Here is a 6,653-nt window from a genome sequence, read left to right on the forward strand (position 1 = left end):
TCACAAGTAGGAAGAAAGAAGGAAAGGAAGAGAGGTCCACAGCTGCCATCTCGACATCCGGTTGTGTGGGAAGACAAACACCAGCAGAGCTTGGACACACTCAATGATATGCTTACCAACCCGCCTGTGCTTGCATACCCCGACTTCGATGCGCCTTTTGTACTGCACACTGATGCTTCGGAGCAAGGATTAGGGGCAGTACTTTATCAGAGGCAGAAAGGGAGATTACGAGTCATTGCATACGGCTCAAGAACATTATCGCCTGCTGAGAGAAACTACAGACTCCATTCCGGCAAGCTGGAATTTCTTGCACTTAAGTGGGCGGTGTGCGAAAAGTTTCGCGACTACCTTTTCTACGCCCCGTATTTCACCATTTACACTGACAATAACCCTCTCACTTATGTGATGAGTTCGGCAAAGTTAAATGCAGCGGGTTATCGTTGAGTGGGGGAACTTGCGGATTTCCAATTTGAGATCAAATACCGCCCTGGCAAGAGTAACAATGATGCAGATATGTTGTCACGTTGTCCCCTGGACATGGACCGATACATCAGGGGTTGCACAGAGAGAGGGCCTGTCACAAAGGGCCATCCAAGCAACCTGGGAGGGTAACATGATGTCCAAGAATGGAGATGTAGCCTGGGTGGCAGCGCTAAATGCAACAGCAGTTACACTCCATGACCAGTTCGCACCAGCCATCAGTCCTGATGAATTGAGTAGAGCGCAGCCGGAGGATCTGGTGATTGGGCCAGTATTCGAATTGAAGGAAGCTGGAAAGGCAGTGACCCCTGATGTTCGGTGCATGGTAGCTAGTGACACAAGGAAGCTGCTAAGAGAATGGCACAAGCTGAGCCTAGAAAACAATATTCTGTATAGGAGGACAATGCAAAGGCAACAACTGGTACTACCTGTAAAGTATCGACAGTATCAGCAGCTGCATAACCACATGAGTCATGTCGGAGCAGAGAAAGTACTACAGTTGGCTCGAGAGAGGTTCTACTGGCCTGGGATGCGGAGGAGTATGTGACTCGCCAGTGTCCATGCATAACACAGAAACAGCCTGTAATCCATGGGCATGCACCAATGGGAGGAATTACCTCAAGTGCACCCCTGGAATTGGTGTGTATTGATTACTTGCACCTGGAGGCCAGTCGCGGGGGTATGAATACATCCTTATGGTAATTGACCACTTCACCAGATTTGCTCAGGCCTATCCTACCAGGAACAAATCTGGGAAGACTGTAGCCGAGAAAATATTCAACGACTTCATACCTCGTTTCGGGTTCCCCGCAAAACTACACCATGACCAGGGGTGTGAGTTTGAAAACTCCCTCTTCCACACCCTGCAGAAGCTCTCTGGGGTTGGTCGCTCCAGGACTACCCCATACCACCCTCAAGGTAATCCTGTAGAGAGACTGAACCGAACTTTGCTCCAGATGTTGCGGACGTTGACTGAAAAGGATAAACAGAACTGGAAAGAACATCTGCCAAAGGCAATCCATGCATACAACTGCACCAAACATGAGTCAACGGGGTACTCACCTTTCTACCTAATGTATGGTCGCCATCCCCGACTCCCCATTGACTTATTGTTTGGGCTGGTGCAGGGAGAGGGGTTCAACACCCCACGTGGGTACGCTGAACGCTGGGCAGATCGGATGGCTGAAGCCTATAGGATTGCAGCACAGAGTAGCAAGTAGAGGAGTCTGCGTAATAAAGAATACTATGATCAGAAAGCCAGCTGTATCATTCTAAGACCTGGAGACCGTGTCTTGGTGAGGAATTTGAGTCAGACAGGTGGCCCGGGAAAACTGCGCTCTTATTGGGAGCCCACCATTTATGTGGTGAAGGAGCAGTTAGGTGACAACTTCGTATACAAAGTGCACCCTGAAAAGGATGAGAGCAAGATTAGAACTCTGCACCGAAACCATCTCTTACTGGTGAATGACTTACCAACACTGGAGAGCCTGGACCTAAAGAGACAGGAAGCCCCTAAGAGAGGAAATGTTGGGACATGGGGACAACAGAAGAGAAAGGTGACACAAAAAGATGACATAGGAGAAGATAAAGAGTCTAGCTCTGATGAAGGGGAAGGATACTATTGGAGGAGAATAAGCAATCCAAAACATTCGGGATGTGAAGGAGAGGATCCAGAAAGTGGGCTGTCCCAGGGAGGATTGAATGGATCTGACAGCATGGAGAGAGATGATCCCCCGAGGGCTTGCACAAGAGGGACTTGGGGACAATTACTGACAGAACCAGAGTACATACCTCATGATGCTGACCTGCCTGCAGATAACTCGCTACCTGTTGAGAGTCAGGAGCCAGGACGGGGTGTAGAGTCAGAAGGTGAAGGCCCACAAGAAGAGCAGGCCACTGAGGACCAAGAGGAAGAGCCACCACAGCGGAAACCCTATGGAACAAGCAGACGATCACTCAGAGAAAGAAAACCTGCTCAAAGAATGACTTACCCATTCCTTGGACAACCCGCATTCCAAACATTGCCTACATTAAACACAATAACAGCCAACACAATTCAGTCACTACCCTTGACACCCACATTTGCACATACATGGTTAGGCCATGTCAGTAATCCATACCAAGTAGTGCCAATTACAGTTATGGTTCCAATTTATTAAAGTTATATATATATGAAAAGTTAGAGTTTCACCTTCTGTGGTGGGGAAAGTGTGATGCCCCAATTGTTGGTTCGTCACAATTGATGAAACTAATATTGGTTTTACATGTGTAAATGTATTAAAGGAATGGTGGTTCCGCTAGACCAACATAGGGCGCTATGAGAGTGCAGTGTGTTGCGTTGAGTCTGCTTGGCTGCTGGTCATAACCCAGCGAGACGAGAGCTGATCACACGCACATTTTTGTCCTGTCTTTATTCCACCATTTCACAGGTTAGTTGATGGGTTTATGTGTCATTCTGTATGAATGTTGAAAGAACACATGTTAGTGCGTATCAAGTGTTGGAAATCGATTCGGTTTGATAAAGTTTTGCATGTTTAATCCTGAAATGAAATCGCGATGTTCACCCGCGATTGGAAGATATGTAGGCCCTGTGATAGTGGTTACTGAAAGTGAAGATATTTGGATATTTTCTTAGATCAGTTCCTATAATGTTTAGTTCACTCTAAAAATGCATGTGAGCGATCAAAAATGGGTAAAACATTCAGAGAATGTCATGTTTGAATATGTATTTGATACAGTTGAATCGAGGGAAAACTCAGAGTCATGTGACACTGAATAGCATGTAAATATGCAAAAGAGTAACACAGCAATTGGCTGATGGACAGATCTTAATGGAAATGCTGTGTAATCACAAGAAAGAGACTGAAACAGTGAACGGTTACATAAATAAGTAATTTATTGTTACATAATGCATATTTTGACATTGGTGGTTGTTCTAATGTGAGAATTTTGGAAAATATATAACCCAGCGAGACGAGAGCTGATCACACGCACGTTTTTGTCCTGTCTTTATTCCACCATTTCACAGGCCCTGTGATAGTGGTGACTGAAGATTTCTGGGAACACTTAACTGTCAGCTGATGCAGAAGTTCTGTACCTGCTACATATGCCATGTTTATATGCTTGTAAACTGTTTTCAGAAAAATATGGAAGTATAGTGAAAATTCATCCTCAATGTTCTATTTGTATGTCTGATTTTTTTTTGTTTGTTTTTTTACTATTTTTACACAAGACGGACAAACAAAATTCTTTTTTTGTAATTAAGTGTTTCATAAACCTCCCCTCCCATCAGACACACCTGATTCAACTCATTAATAGAGACTGCAAGACCTGAATTGGGTGTGTCTGATTAGGGAAATATCCAAATTGTGCAGTGGGGGGAGGGAGGTCCGTAGGACAGGTTTGAGAAGCACTGATCTATTCAAACAAAAAATGCTAGAAAGTACAAACTGTTTTACCTTAATGGAAATCCATGTCTCTCCACTGACTGATGGAAAAATCCAAGGGCAGTTGATGCTTTGTAATCTGTAGCAGCTCCAAGGTACATGATCTGAGGTAAATGATCAAATGTTATATTTATGTCAGGGGTGCAGAAATCAGTTCCTGGTGGGTCACAGCCCTGCAGTTTATTTCCAACCCTGCTCCAACACAGTTTTCAAATAAGCCTTCAAGCCTTTCAAATGACTTGATTAGAGTTGAAGCTAAACTCTGCAGGTCTGTGGCCCTCCAGGAACTGAGATCTGCACCCCTGATTTATGCATTACATCAATTTAAATATATATACATATATATACAGTGGGGAAAAAAAGTATTTAGTCAGCCACCAATCACAAGGCCACATCTGGTAAAAGATGTTTATATACATATACGGTAACACTTTATTTTAGGGTCTCTTAACTAGTTGCTAATTAACATGCATATTAATAGAATATTAGCCATTTATTAGTAGTAATTAAGCACATATTAATGCCTTATTCTACATTACCTTATTATACATCCCTAATCCTACCCAATACCTAAACTTAACTACCTTACTAACTATTAATAAGCAGCAAATTAGGAGTTTATTGAGAGAAAAGTCGTAGTTAATAAGTGTTCCCTATTCTAAAGTGTTACCACACACACACTCACACACACACACACACATGTATGTGTATATATACAGTGGGTACGGAAAGTATTCAGACCCCCTTAAATTTTAAATAAATATATATATATATATATATATATATATAATTATATGTGTGTGTGTGTGTATTAATGGCTAAATGTATGATAGAATATGATATGACCTTATGAGCTTGTGATTGGTGTCTATGTGAACAAGATGGAGTGGGCCCTGGACGGAATAAGTTCTTCTGACGACACATCTCAGCTGTGTCATTCTTGAAAGTATTCCAGCAGAGTCCACTCGATGCATGGAATCCCACACCCTTGTCCATGGCACACGGTGGCCCAGTGCTTGCAACCGTCCTTTCATCATTCTGTGGCCAAGATGAGGACTTTCAGCCTTTACTGAGCTTACAAGGTTGTCAAGCTCCTCATCTGTTATCTTTGTGTATGTATCTCTTATAGAAATACCATACTCATTGAGACGGCGATTAATAGTCCTGGTTGACACACCAAGAAGCTGAGTAATGCATGGAATAGACAGCTGCATGCGCACAAGATTCTGGAGATGTTCTCTAGAAATAAGAAACTTTGGAGGTCCCTTCGCTCCAAATTGCACTTCTAGGGCAGTTATTGGTGCACTGTTGTTTTCAATTTGCCTCTCCACTGTGTTTTTTAAATTGGATAGTTCATTAAGGACTTCATGTGAGAAAATAATTTGATTATGAATGGATGTGATGAAAATAAGTTCATGACTGCAAATAAATTGCGAGTAATCCAAGTCCAGTGGCTGCCGACTCATCGCATACTGCAGTTTGGAGAGCAGTCTCTCCATTACCATACGCCCCAATTCAACCCTGGTGTCATCATTGTGCCCACTGACCTACAAAATAACAGTTTCTTCAATTAGTTATTTAGTGTTTTGTATACATTTCATAAGACTTTGCATGATATTTTTGAGTACACATAGAATATGAAAAAGACTAGCTTAAGTCAGGGGTACTCAAATTCAGAGGCCAAGCGGGCCGCATTTAAACTACATAAAATGCGAAGGGCCACAAATGACAATTTGCATCATCAGACTTTAAGACAATATTTGCAGATTTACTGATTTAGAAATAGTTTGTTACTTATCTAAGTATCAAACAGTGTATTGAAAAAACTCAAAATGCTAAAAATAAAAACGTTCTTGAGCAAGTATAGTTCACAAGTTTCTTTAGAAAGAAGTATTATTTTTCATATTTATATTAAGTATATTGTATCAATATTTTATTTTTAAAATAGATATCACTATTCTTCCACCATAATTCTGAAAAAAAGACAAATAAACAAAATAACATGTAATTTACTGTGATTATTTGAATGTTTATTTGAGAGCAGTTTACGTAGCTATATGAAACATCTTTACAAAGTCTTTTGTATCGTCATGTGTTACAAACATTCAAATAATCACAGAAGTAAGCCTACTGGAATTAAAGTTTATAGTTCGAATATATATATATATATATATATATATATTTTTTTTTTTATAGCTGAATCCTGTCATTTATGAATGAAGATTGCGTGGGTGATTGAATCTGTTGGCGATCTGGCTATTGATCTAAATATCCAACAATATACAATAAACATATTCCTGGTGTAAACGCCACCTGCTGGCAGAGAATGAATTTGCATTTTTCATTAAATAGGAAATGATCATGAGCAACATTTGAACTCTGTGTAGACCTATATATGTTTTATTGTACAAATAATGAATGTTGCGTGGTTAAAAAATATAACTTTTTTATTTTAAAAACAAACAAGCAAGCCCTGTCCAGATTTAAAAAGTAATGCAAAAGTAACGTAACACATTACTTTCCATAAAAAGTAACTAAGTAACGTAATTAGTTACTTTTTTATGGAGTAACGCAATGCATTAATTTTCAAAGTAACTTTCCCCAACACTGCATATATCATATACTTGTATTATAATCTAGTAGGCCTGCATGGCCTCATGCGATTCCATTACGGTACAATGTTGCCAGTGGTTCCCAAACTGGGGGGTGCGGCCAGGCTGGTGTACA

This window comes from Sinocyclocheilus grahami, unplaced genomic scaffold (genome assembly GCF_001515645.1).
Source record: "Sinocyclocheilus grahami isolate Dianchi unplaced genomic scaffold, SAMN03320097.WGS_v1.1 scaffold2062.1, whole genome shotgun sequence".
NCBI lineage: Eukaryota > Metazoa > Chordata > Actinopteri > Cypriniformes > Cyprinidae > Sinocyclocheilus > Sinocyclocheilus grahami.